Source organism: Choloepus didactylus, chromosome 22, assembly GCF_015220235.1.
Source record: "Choloepus didactylus isolate mChoDid1 chromosome 22, mChoDid1.pri, whole genome shotgun sequence".
Taxonomy (NCBI): domain Eukaryota; kingdom Metazoa; phylum Chordata; class Mammalia; order Pilosa; family Megalonychidae; genus Choloepus; species Choloepus didactylus.
The window spans coordinates 38,803,832-38,817,047 of record NC_051328.1 but is presented as its reverse complement, the minus strand read 5'-3'; the positions used below and the strand labels follow the sequence as shown (position 1 = coordinate 38,817,047).

The 13,216-nt window shown below is 42.8% G+C and overlaps 1 protein-coding gene across 3 annotated transcripts in view; it reads right to left on the bottom strand.

Moving 5' to 3' along the window:
- CDH13 (cadherin 13) overlaps positions 1 to 13,216 on the bottom strand; it is a 1,126,984-nt gene that overhangs the window by 105,075 nt on the left and 1,008,693 nt on the right. The window lies entirely within an intron of this gene.

Genomic DNA, 13,216 nt, shown 5'->3' with positions numbered 1-13,216 from the left:
GATGTGACTCAATCAACCGTGGGTGAGAGCTTTGATTAGATAATTCCCATGGAAGTGTTACCCCACCCATTCAGGGTAGGTCTTAATTGAATCACTGGAGCCATATAAAGGTTTTCAGACAGAAGGAGGTGCTGCAGCCAAGAGAGACACTTTGGAGAACGCCATTTTGAAGTGCAACCTGGGAGCAAGCAGATGTCAGCCACATGCCTTCCCAGCTAACAGGATGCCATTGGCCATCCTTCAGTGAAGGTGCTCTCTTGTTGAAGGCTTTTCTGCATCCACCAATATGATCAATCAGTTTGTTAATATGGCGTATTACATTAAATCATTTTCTTGTGTTGAACCATCCTTGCATACCTGGGATAAAACTTACTTGATCATGGTGTATGATTCTTTTAATGTGCTGTTGGATTCAATTTGCAGGTTTTTTTTTTTTTTTTTTTTGAGGATTTTAGCATCTATAGTCATTAGAGAGATTGGTCTGTAATTTTCTTTTCTTGGAGTGTCTTTGTCTGGCTTTGGTATTAGGGTGATGTTGGCCTTAAAGAATGAGTCAGGTAATGTTCCCTCCTCTTCAATTTTTTTTTTAAGGAGTCTGAGCAGGATTGGTATTAATTTTTCTTGGAATGTTTGGTAAAATTCACCTGTGATGCCATCTGGTCCTGAGATTTTCTTTGTTGGGAGGTTTTTGAAGATAGATTCAATCTTTTTACTTGTAATTTGTCTGTTGAGGTCTTTTATTTCTTCTACAGTCAGTGTAGGTTGTTTGTGCTTTTCTAGAACTTTTTCCATTTCATATAAGTTGTCCAATTTGTTGGCTTACAGTTGTTCATAGTATCCCCTAATGATTCTTTTTATTTCTGTGGGGTCAGCAGAAATGTCCCCCTCTCATTTCTGATTTTATTTATTTGTATCTTCTCTTTCTTTTTCTTTGTCAGTCTAGCTGAAGGTATGTCAATTTTATTGATCTTCTCAAAGAACCATCTTCTATCTTCAGGGGATGAGAGGATGAAGTGAACATGTAGGAAATGAGACTGCCAAGGTTTTGTTAATTCTCTCTACTTTTTGTTTATTCTCAATTTCACTTATTTCTGCTCTCATTTTTGTTATTTCTTTCCTTCTTCTTGCTTTGGGATTGTTTGGCTATTTTTTTCCTAGTTCCTCCAGGTACTTGTCAGGTCTTTGATTTTTGCTCTTTCTTCTTTTTAAATGTAGGCATTTAGGGCTATAAATTTCCCTCTCAGCACTGCCTTCATTGCATCCCTTATATTTTGATACATTGTGTTCTAATTTCTACTCGTCTCAAGATATTTACTGACTTCTCTTAAAATTTATTCTTTGAGCCATTGATTGTTTAAGAGTGTGTTGTTTAACTTCCATATATTTGTGAATTTTCCTTTTCTCCCCCGTTACTGATTTCCAGCTTCATTCCATTATTGTAAAAAGAAAAAGTGCTTTGTATAATTTCAATCTTTTAAAATTATTGAGACTGGTTTTGTGACCCAACTTGTGGTCTATCCTGGAGAATTATCCACGAGCTCTTGAGAAGAATGTATATCCGACTGTTGTGGGATGCAATGTTCTATATATGTCTGTTAGATCTAGTTCATTTATCATGTTATTCAAGTTCTCTCTTTCTTTATTGATCCTCTGTCTAGATGTTCTCTCTATTGATGACAGGGTCATATTGACATCTCCAGCTATTATTGTAGACGTTTACTTCCCCCTTCAATTTTGCCAGTGATTGCCTCATGTATTTTGAGGCACCATGGTTATGTGCATAAATATTTATCATTGTTTCTTCTTTGTGGATTGCCCTTTTTATTAATATTTAGTGTCCTTCTTTGTCTCTTGTACCGCTTTTGCATTTAAAGTTTATTTTGTCTGACAAACTATATGTAGACAGCATATAGTTGGAGCGTACTTTTTAAAATCCATTCTGCCAATCTTCATATTTTGATTGGGGAGTTTGCTACTTATAAAGGCAGTACTTACTTCAACCATTTTATCCTTTGGTTTTTCTATGTCATATCTTTTTTATCCCTCTGTTTACCCTTTTAGTTACCCTTACTGATAATCTTCATTTCTACACTCTACTCGAAGTTTCTCTCTCCTGCCTTTTCCTTTCAGCCAACAGAACCCTCTTTGGTATTTCTTGTAGAGCAGATCTCTTGTTGACAAACTCTCTCAGTTTATTGTTTATCTGTGAATATTTTAAACCCCCCTCATTTTTGATGGACAGTTTTGCTGATAAAGAATTCTTGACTGGCAGTTTTTCTCTTACAGTACCTTAAATAGGTCATACCACTGCTTTCTCACCTCCATGATTTTTGATGAGAAATCAGCTCTTAGTCTTATTGCAATTCCCTTGTACATGATGAATCACTTTTCTCATGCTGCCTTCAGGATTCTCTCTTCATCTTTGGCATTTGATATCCTCATTAGTATGTGTCTTGGAGTAGGTCTATTAGGATTTCTTCTGTTTGGAGTATGTTGTATTTTTAAGTTCTTCTATTTGCCTTTTGTTCCCATAATTTCTGTTGTTTCATTTTACACTTTCAAATTCTTTTTTATGCTCACACAATGTATTCTTAATGTTGTTTATCTCATTAGCCTTATTTTCCTTCATCTCCTTGAATTGATTGAGGAGATTTGTTTGAACATCTTTGATTAGTTGTCCCAAATTCTGTGTCTGTGAAGTTCTAATTTTTTCTTTTGACTGGGCCATATCTTCATGTTTCTTAGGGTTGTAAATTTTTGCTGACATCATGTATCTGATTATCATGATGTGTTTACTCTGAAGGGCAGTTTCTCTCTCTTGCTTAGGGCTTTATTGTTGACTGGCTTTGTGTTAGGGCTCTTCTTTGACACTCAGTTCAAATTATTTTTGACCTTTGGAATAGCCCCGTGTTTAACTGATCAGATTTTTACAGCTTTTCTTCATCTGATTCTTGCTCTGGACATGCGGTATAATTTTTAAGACTGCAGAATTTGTGCAATTGTTTCACCCCCAAGAAAAAGCTTCTTTTCCTCTGTTACTTCTCCAGGAATCTTGATCTGTTCTATCTGTTTTTGTTTTGCCTCTATAGTTTTTTTCTTTTCTCCTTTTCTTTTTAACATTCTTTCATTGTCCCTAGTTGCTTTTGCCTAGAGGGAAAATTCTGGGATGAGTGTCACCCCAGAGGGGACTTTCCCAAGTCAATATTTCCCAGCCTAAACAGGGCCAGCGACCCAGAAAGGGAGTGCAGACTGGCTCCAAAGTGCCCTGGGGAGAGGGTCAGGAAAGATGCCAAAGGGCCTTTCGGACAGCTCCCCAAAGCTGCACTTTCCTGGCCTGGCCAGCATATGGTGCTGTTTAGCAAACTGTTCCCCACAGCCCTAAGGAGGCACTGTGTCTTTAAACCTCCATGCACTCTACCCCTGTTGGGGTTGGGGTTGAAACAGTGGCTGCTGCAGCTTTTGTTTGGGGCAGATTGAAATAGGAGCTCAGAGCTGGGCCCAGCCATCTGAATTCACTAATGAGAAGCCATGATCAGTGTTCAGTCACACCCCACCCCCATTCTTGAGCAAGAGTATTTCATGACCCTTTCTGACAGCAGCAGCCAGCCAGGGGCTGGACCCCAAGGCGGCCTGCCCAGGAGTGGGGGATGGGTGCCAACAGCTGCCACGAAGCGAGCTACCCACAGCTCTTTACTGTAGTTTCTCAGCCTTTTTCTCCTGCTCTTCCCCAGATGCTGTACAGTGTTATTCTGGCCTCCAAGCCCCAGAACAGCTGTTTCAGACAGCTCCTGACTGTTTACTAGCTGTTTCGGAAGAAAGAGTATGTCCTGGAACTCCCTACTCTGCCTTCTTACCTGGAAGTTCTATGCTATTTATTTTATTTGTCTTGTTTGTTTCCTCTCTTCTCTGCTGGAATATCATCTCCATGATGACAGATACTTTTAATGGTTTTCATCACTGATGTATCCCTAATACCTCTAGGGCACCCTGCCTCCTGCAGGTGCTAGTTAAATGTTTGTTGAATGACTGAATGAATGAAGAGATGGGCTAATCAACTGTGGTCCCAGAACAAAACCAGAGACCCCCATTTCATGTAAGCCACCCTCACACAGGGATCCAGGACTTGTTTAAAGCTAGTTATGTCAGGTCTGGTGCTATAAGAGATTCCCACCAACACTATTAGAATATATAAGGAAAACCCCAATTAAACATATGTTAAGCTGTGGTTGAAAGTCTCTTGACTTGAAAAGACAAGCTTTGAGATTGATTTGGAAGCAGATGGGTGCAGATGATGGAACACATTTCTTGAATTAGTTACACGACTCACTGCCTGCACTTTCATTACCCGTGATAGCACGAATGCTGATCTAAGGCCTCCGTGAGAGCTGAACATGTGTTCTTGGGCTGACTGGGGCTGGTGCTTCACAACAAACTGACATCATGAAACAAATCAACTCTGTATCCAACTGACTTCTGTTGCAGAATTGAAATATGTGGTTTTCTAAATCACTGGTATAGATGTAGTTTCTATAGCAATCCTCATTTATTTCAAATGTCTTTATTAAAATTAAAAAAAAAAGCCAAATAGATTTAACAGCTTAGAAAATATTGGGCAAGGAAAACAAAATTAACCTTTGTCAATATTTTTTATGGTGGTTCTTGGAATTAATTTCCAGTTATAAGAAGGACCATCATAATTATATTCAAATACACCCAGTTCGAAACCATGTTTTCAACAATGCAAGTCTGGCCCATGGCAAATTTAGAATAACACTACTGACATTTTAAAGAGGTGGTTGATTTGTAAAATAAGCTCTCCACTGTTTATCCAAATGGTCAGTTGTTTCATATCAACCAAATCTAACACTTCTAATTGACGTTAATAAAGAAAGTCTCCTATCTCTGGATCATTCTAAAAGCCAGAACTCTATTTTTGGCCACAGAAGGTGGTAAACCTTTAAAAATTCAGTTGTTTAATTTATTAGACAGACCTTGTTTCCCACTGTTGTCTTCATAACAGAAAATCTGACTGTTAAAAATAAGAGTGAGTTGAGCTGATATATTTACATAAATAATTAAAATTTTCACAGCACAATAGGCAATAAAATATATTGCCCCCATAAACTCCAAATGGAAGAACATCATTTTAATTAAAAATTACAAGATACCACATTTAAAGGTCTGTGTTTGTTGATTTGAGAAAGAAATATCTTAACTCATTACAAAAACCAAAACAACCTCATCCCAAACCATGTTATGGAGGTCAGTAACCACATTTAATTAAGATCAAGTGCTAATAACATATTTTAGTAGACAGAGGCTCTTCTCTTAATTTCCCTAGGTAGAAATGTTATTATTTGGTCTTTAACTTCTGATTAAAATTTAAAGGTGGGAGTCACTTCAAATTAAACTCTTAAATCTGGTTTTGAAATTACCAAGTTCTGATCAAGGAGTTTGAAAACCCTCCTTTTTCCTCTCAATAAATAGCACGTCTATACATTTACAATCCCATGTTTCTGAGAATGCCAGTGAGGACAAAAATTTGCCTTTCCAAGAGAATTGATTTTTTCCCTTCTTCTTCCAAAGGTCTTGGAAGATACAGAACAAAATGTCCCAGAGCAAATGATTTTCACTAGATTTCCTCTTTTTGTGATTTCCTTTGAATCAGCACTAATATTAGATTAAACAATGTGTTAAAGAAAAGGACTTGATGAATCCAGGAAGGCTGGCAAAAACTGAAATTGGTCATTTTAACAAATACGTTGGGGCTCAATCTCATCGTTCCATCTTGCCTTCTTTACCCCTTTGAGCCCCTGAATGGATTCTATCACAGACCTAAGAAGCATAAAGTGCAAAGGAGGGGGAGAAGTGAAATGTCTAAAAAAGTTCAGAGCCTCAAAGAAATCAGGGAAAAGCAGGTTGTAGTTTCAAAGAGATGAGTATCTAATTTGGATCTGATTCAGATAGTCTGTGTTTGAAGAATAGGCTCAATTTGGATCAAGGTTTTAGAAGAAGCGGCGGCTGACAAAAATGGCTCTTTAATGTAACTTTCATGGACCTGTGAAGTTCAATGAGACATCCGTATGCCCTGCTAAGGTTTCCCTCGGCTCAACGTGGCCACCCCTCCTGGAATGGTCTAGAAACAAGGCCATGTGCAAAGGTTTTCATGCCTGGTAGAGACGAGTCATTGTTGGAAAATATTTTTTTAAAGAGTAATAACAATCTAGGTCTACTTATGCACAAAAATGTTTGCATGCAGGCAACCCTGCCCAGCTGCCATGAATCCATTTCTCATATATTTACTGAATACTTGCCAAGTGGCAAGCACGGTGTTGGGCTTGGACTGTTTTAAGACCTTCAAGAATTTTGGTCCTAAGAATTTTCTTATGGTGGCCTCTCCCCAATCATATCAAACATGCTGAAACACCTACATGTTGCAAATGAATTTTTTTTTCCTGTAAAATTTTCCAAAATGCTTTTTGTACCTTTGCTTTTGACGTAATTTGGCTGCAGGGCATATTTTCATTCATAATCGGCTACGATTTCTCAGGTTCATACTCACAAACACTTACAAGGTGAGATCTAAAAATTGTTTGCAAATGAAAGGATAGCTCTGCAAATATTAAATTTAACAAGCTAAAGTTGTCATGAGGGTATGCACATTTGATTTTTTTTATTTCAATTAAAATTTTAGAGTCAATGGATTATGTGTTCGGGTCCTTGGCATTTTCATGGGCCTTGGAAAATTGGGAAAGCTGGTGCTTAATTAATTAAATGATACTGAGGAGGGCCTGGTGGTCCATAAGGAAGGGAGAAGAACATCGTGGTGACCCTCCCAGAGCCTGAAGTCTAGTGGGAAAGGTGGCCAAGGCAGGCAGGTATGACAGTAAAGCCAGATGAGGGTTATTCTAAGGGGTGTTTGGGAAACTCCTGGCAGGGAGTCTAAATGTCAGGGAGTCCCTTTTGTGGAGTAGAGGCTTAAACCAAGAGCTAAGGGGTAAACAGGAGTAAGCCTAGCAGTGGTGAACGTTCCAGGAGACCTCATTCTCGATATTAACACGTCCTCTGTACATCCCACTTGCCTGCTTTCCTTCCATAAACCAAGGCTCAGAGAGGCTTTGCTTTCCCCATCAGTAAAAAGAGAGGCTGATACTTTCTCACTGGCAGGAGGGTTGTGAGAACTAAATAAGACCTTAGTGAATACTAGTAATTTTATCATCACTCTCCAGCCGTACATCTCCAGGGGCCTGTGGAAATCTCTGTCTAGCTTGGTCTGGCACCTGATTCCCAGGAGGCAAAGACCTTCACAAAGGCTTGGGAATCGCAGGGTTTCTGGGGAAATCAGCAATCTGTTGGCAAGTAAGACAGTAATGATGCTTGGGAATAAGCAATTTGCGTCAACTGGCTCTTTCTTCCAGGTTGGGGACCACTAGTTCTTACTTTCCAAGGAAACAATTTATTTTCTTCCTCCCTTGCCCCTTGCATGTGCATGTATGTGTTTTTATATACACACATATAAGGAATCTGTGTGACTGCAGGGACTGGCAAGTCTAAAATATGCAGGGCAGGCCAGTGGCAAGCTGGAAATTCTCAGGCAGGAGCTGATGCCACAGTCTTGAAGCAGAATTTCCTCTTTCTTAGGGAGACCTCAATTTTGCTCTTACAATCTTTCAAGTGCTTGGCTGAGTCCCACCTAGATTCTCAAAGATAATCTCCTTTACTTAAGATATTAAGGACAACTACCAAATAATTAATTGAATAACTGGGTACTATAGTCTTGACAGGTTGACACATAAAAATAACCATCACAACCCCCTTCCTCTCCTTCTCTTCTCCTTCCTCTCCCTCTCTTTACAAAAGTGCCCATGGCAGAAACTGCTGATTCCCTCACAATATCCACTCTTCCTTTCCTCCATAGTAAAGAAACTCAGTTTAAAAATCTGACCAAATGCCACATTTCTCAGTATCCCTTGCAGCTAGGTGTGGCTCTGTTACTAATTTCTGGCCAATGAGATTTAAGCAGAAACGTGTTTGCCTTCCAGGAAGTCTCCTTAAAATATAGGTGGTAACCTTCTTCCCCTTTCTCCCACCCTGCTGTCTGGAATGGCGATACAAAGACAGGGGCACTAGCAGCCCTCACACACCATGAGGAAGAGGGCACCAGCCTAGGGGTGGTAGAACAGGTGAGCTGAAAGGAGCAAGGGTACCTCACAGCTTACTGAACCACCATACTTCCCTGGACTCCTCTGCCTTCTCTAAACTTATTTTATTTGAGAAAAAAAATAAACTTCTATTTTCTTTGAGCCACCATCATTTTGAATTTTATGGTTATATTCAGTCAAACTTAATCCTCACAGATAACAGTGCTTGACACACTTTCTTACTACTCCCTGGGTGGATGACCCTTTCAAAAAAAAAAAAAATGTTGAGCAGTGATAGGTAATTTCGCATGGGTAGGGATAATATTTTTCCTCAACACATCTCTTATGTATTCAATGTGTAGGCCAAAATCTCCGCTGCAGAATTGTTTACTACAGATTCTGGACAAGATGAGTTCTGTTTGAAAAATGCTCAGAATAGGAATTGCTAGTTGGTTGCCTCGATGGAAATCCCCTGATTGGTAGTGGAATGAAATAAGTCCTCTCAGGCCAGGCTGGCTGATTCAGCTGCTGGCTGCATCCCCAAAGCAACCAAATCAACAGCTCCGATGCGAGGGTTAGTCGACATTATTCATCTCACTGGTGGTGAATGTTTAACAAATGCAGTCATTCCCATTTTAGCCAAATTATCCTTGAGATGCTCTTTCTGATGATAATTAGCCAACAAGTTCAGTTGCACGAGTCTGCGCCTTGCTGGGAAACTAAAATGTCGTCAGGAGATGCCCGAGTCCCATCTCCTGTGCCTAGAAGCTGAAGCAAGTCTGTCATCACTGTAGGTGGAAAGGCGAGTGTGGGAAGCAACTTTGTTTTAGGAACTGTTAATATTTACAAGACTTTGGGACAGAGAAGGACTTTCTCACATGACGTCTGATTTAGAAATCAAAAGGGAAAACAAGAATTTGACCTAGATATTAAAAATATAGAATTCTCCATATGACTAAACACATTAATAATATAAATACTTTTGCTCAAAGCATTCCTATGTGTAGGGTTTTTCCTCAGAAAATTAGCGTCAGATGAAACGATTTAGCTACATGCATACCCACTGACTTTTCAAAATGATTGCAAATAGCTGGGAACAACCTAAATATTCAATGATAAGAGAATAAGCGAATAAACTGAGCATATTTGGGTAACAGACTAAGAGAATACTATTCAGCCATTAAAAATAATGGCCACTCCTTGACATGGAGAGCTGGTCACCATACAGTAGAAAGTGAAAATGGCAGGTTCCTAAACAAGATGGACAGTGTGAGACAATTTTTGCAACAATATGAGGGAGACATGCTCCCACATCTGACTGAAAGGGAAATAATCAAATTGTTGAAAGGAGGGTTCTCTCGGTAGGAAGATTATGGATTTTTATTTTCTTCTTTATTCTTAACTGCTCTCTCAAAAGTTTCCTCCATGAACTACCTTAACTTTATAATAAGGATCAGACCATACACATCATTAAAAAGGAGAATTTCATCCGTTGCCGCGGCACTGCTGTCTGTTTTGATTTGGTGAAGAGCACAGTGCTAGAGACATTTTAACAAGTCTTAATAACCCAGGCGTTTCAGGGAGAATTTCCACTCTGAAGCCTGGACACCTCCTTCCTTTGGAGCTAGAGGCTTCAGGAGATGAAGGCGCCCGTCGTGGTGTGAGTGTCCCCGGGGAGATAAAAGGGGTGGAACGAGGGCGGCGGAGCAGAGCTGGGCCCCGGACGCCTCCATCGGGAAGGGGGAAGATGGCACAGGGGCCAGGGGCAGCGGTTAGAATGAGCTGAGGGGTCCGTCCCCAAGTTGGGGGGGTTGGGGGCGGGGGTAATGTGCCCGTGTTGACCAGGGAAGGAGCCGACGGCAGGAGGGGGCAGCGTGTCTGCAGAAGGAGGCGGTGGCATCCGAAACGGGCTCTCGCCATCCTGGCCCAGCGGACGGCTCCCCGGGCGCTCTGTGGCTTTGGGGTCCACCCAAGCACTCAGGCAAGACGGAGGCCCTAGAGCTGAGACCGGGAGCCTTGGAATAAGATGGAGATGGAAACAGATTTATATAGAGGGGGTGGGGAATAGGGGGAGGGTATAGAAGAGGGAAGAGAGAATGAATGTAAATGGGGGATGGAAGGGGAGAAAGGCAGAGAGGGAGAAGAATCCAGACAAAGAGAAGAAAAGAGTTCACAGAGGGGTGGACACGGGGGAGGGAGCTGTGAGGGGGAGGGAGAGACGCAGGGGGAGGGAGAAGGGGAGGGGGAGAGGGAGGGAAGGGGCTTGGAGAGAGCAAGGAATAGACAGAGAGAAACAGACCCAAATAGGGACACACAGATAAAGACACCCAGATTCACAGACAAACCCCCAGACAGACAGACTCAGACACAGACAAAGACATGCCCAGTAATTTGCAGGAGCAGGAGCCCAGTGAAGTGCTGTTCCGGGGAATGAAGACTTTTAGGGGCAGATGGCCGGGGCAGCCTCTTTTTGCGTGTGCCTGAATCAGCTAAACCCAGAGCTCTCTGTGCGCAATAAAAATGAGTTTCCTAGTATTAAGTTTCTCCTCTCAGTGCCTGCTCCCCGAAGAATCATTCCACCACCACTGCAACTCGCGAGTTTAGCGCGACAGCCTGAGAATCCCAGGGGGAGCCGAGCGCAGATTATTAGGAAACTGTCTCCCAGCCCAGTCCCCGCTGCAGCCCTGCTCACCCCGTGTCACACAGCCCCTGGCGATGGCACTTCCCAGAGTCCAGGATCGAAGCCTGCAAATAATTAATACGCCTTTTCTCCCCAGAGTTCCCTCGACAAGAGCACAACCTGCCTGTGATATAATCCCTGCCACGAGCACAGAACCAGCTTGTGGGTGGGGGGGGTGGGGGGGTGGGGGGGCTCCAGCTCCAGCTGGTGAGGCTGGGAAAGGGGCATTACCTGGGGGCTCTGGTTCCCAGCAGGAAAGAATGTGTTTTGGGAATCAAGCCAGAGAGTGAAATGTGGGCTATGCATATATACACCCTGGACCCACATATAAACACATTTACTTTGTTTCGAGGTTAGGAAGGGAGTTGTCAAGACATTTCCCAGCTCAACCAATTTGCAAACCTTGGAACTCTCAGGCAGCTCAGCCGCAGAGAAATGCTTCAGCCCTATTTTCTGAGGGGTTGCTTGACGCTGAACTGGGGCACGGTGGCCCTTTGTTGTTCTGGACGACTCAGCAGCCATTCTCATCTCCTGGGAAGAGCCTTCTGGAGCTTTTTTGGGGACCCACCCCTCTGAGTCCTCACGGTCGAAAGAACTGGCCTCAAAATGGGTTTCAGAGATGCAAGTGCTGAGTCACTGAGGCTCAAATCTGAGACTTGGCTGGAACTGCTAATTGGGACAGAGGACATATATGTCTTTCTGCCGGAAGGGAGGGGGACTGATGCGGCTGGTGTCCCTCCTCCCACTTCAGAGGCAGCGAACATGGCAAGGGCGAGGCCAACAGCCCGAGGACGCGCATTCTGCCGGCCGGATGGCCGAGTGCCCAGGGACTGTCCCATTACCTGAGCCCACACGTGGGTCCTTCGGGTCCAAGGCCCTGACTAACCCACCTGGGATGGCCAGACTTAAACGTGAAGCTCTCAGAACCTTCCACATTCTTGCCTTCAGCCGTCAGTCTCACCTGCCCAGTAGTTTACAAATCGCTTTCTCTGAACTTCTCCTTTTCTCCTTGTCTCTCTGTGACATGCTCCCACCCTGACCCCCACCCTGCAGGCTCACTTCTACCTCTGTCTTCAGGACCAAATTTGTCCCCAAGAGGAGATTTCAGGAGTTCGAGCCAAACTCTCAGGCACCAGGGCCAGCCTGGCTGCCAGTTTGACCCACTTGGAACCTGGGATATTTCTTCTGTCTTGGGACCAACTCTCCTCCTTCCTGGTTCCAGTAGGTTGGTCCTTGTGCTCCATGGCTCCAATACTGGCCTCAATGTCCCTCCAGGTCTTGGCTCTTGCCAATCATCTCCCTCCCCAGGCCGGAATCCCGTCCGTTTGCTCTCTTAACTTCAGGTCACCATAGGGGATAGAAGGGGATTTCCTTCTCCCCTTCTCAATCGACTGTGGTGGGCAGCCTTATCGGGTAACTGCCTCTTGGCTGACTGTCACTCAAGGCTCAGCAAGGCAGACTTGGCCCTGGGAATGCCAACCTTGGCAGGGTGACACAGGAGTGGAAAATGGTTGGAGGGGGGTTATTCTCCCTGAAACCCTGAAGTGCCAGCCCTTCAATGGGTGTTCCCAAGAGCCCCAGTGATGCCCCAGTTCCTGTCCTAGCTCAGCCTGGTTCTTCAGATGTCCTTCAATTCCACACACTACCTTTAGAATCTTTCAGTAAAATTTCTCTTTTGCTTCAGTCAGCCAGAGCTGGTCTTAATCAAAGAACCTCAGACCGACCCACTTCTCTCACCATCTGTCCCACTTTAGTGGGACTCCTGGCTCTGGGTCCCAGATGCCCTCACCCGCTCCATCCAATTCCATTAGCTCTTCCATGCCTGGCGGCATCACAAATTACAGCAGTGACAGCAGAGTCCCGGGATCGGCGATACCAACCCCATTTTAATTCATTTCATTCTCCCCGAGGAGTCACCTTTTCCACCTTCTATTTTAGAAGACAAAATTACAGTTAAGCTCCCCTAAAGACATCCTAAATTTGTACAACTACCTTATAGTCTGTTAAGCTACAGTTTTTCCCATCTAAGTACTTAAGGAAATCTCTCTTTGATGTTTAAATTGCACGTTTCCTTTGCCATATGATAAGCAGAAAAAAGAAATAAAGGAGAAAAAAAGGATGACTATTTCAGATTCACAGTATTACAGGATTTGGTATTACTTCATATTTTATCTAGTTTATCTGGCATTTCAGAAAGTTTTTGTTGTAAAAATAAAACTACTTTTGAGATGGAAAATAACTTGCACTCGTCTCTGCAAAGCTTGCTTCACAGTAAAGTGGCTGACACAGAGGCTCTGCTACATTTTCAGGTGCTTCGAATCAGGAAAATAGGATGCATTTATTATAAGGGTGTCTGATACTTGATTATTTGTACCTCCAATGAGAAGATTAGATT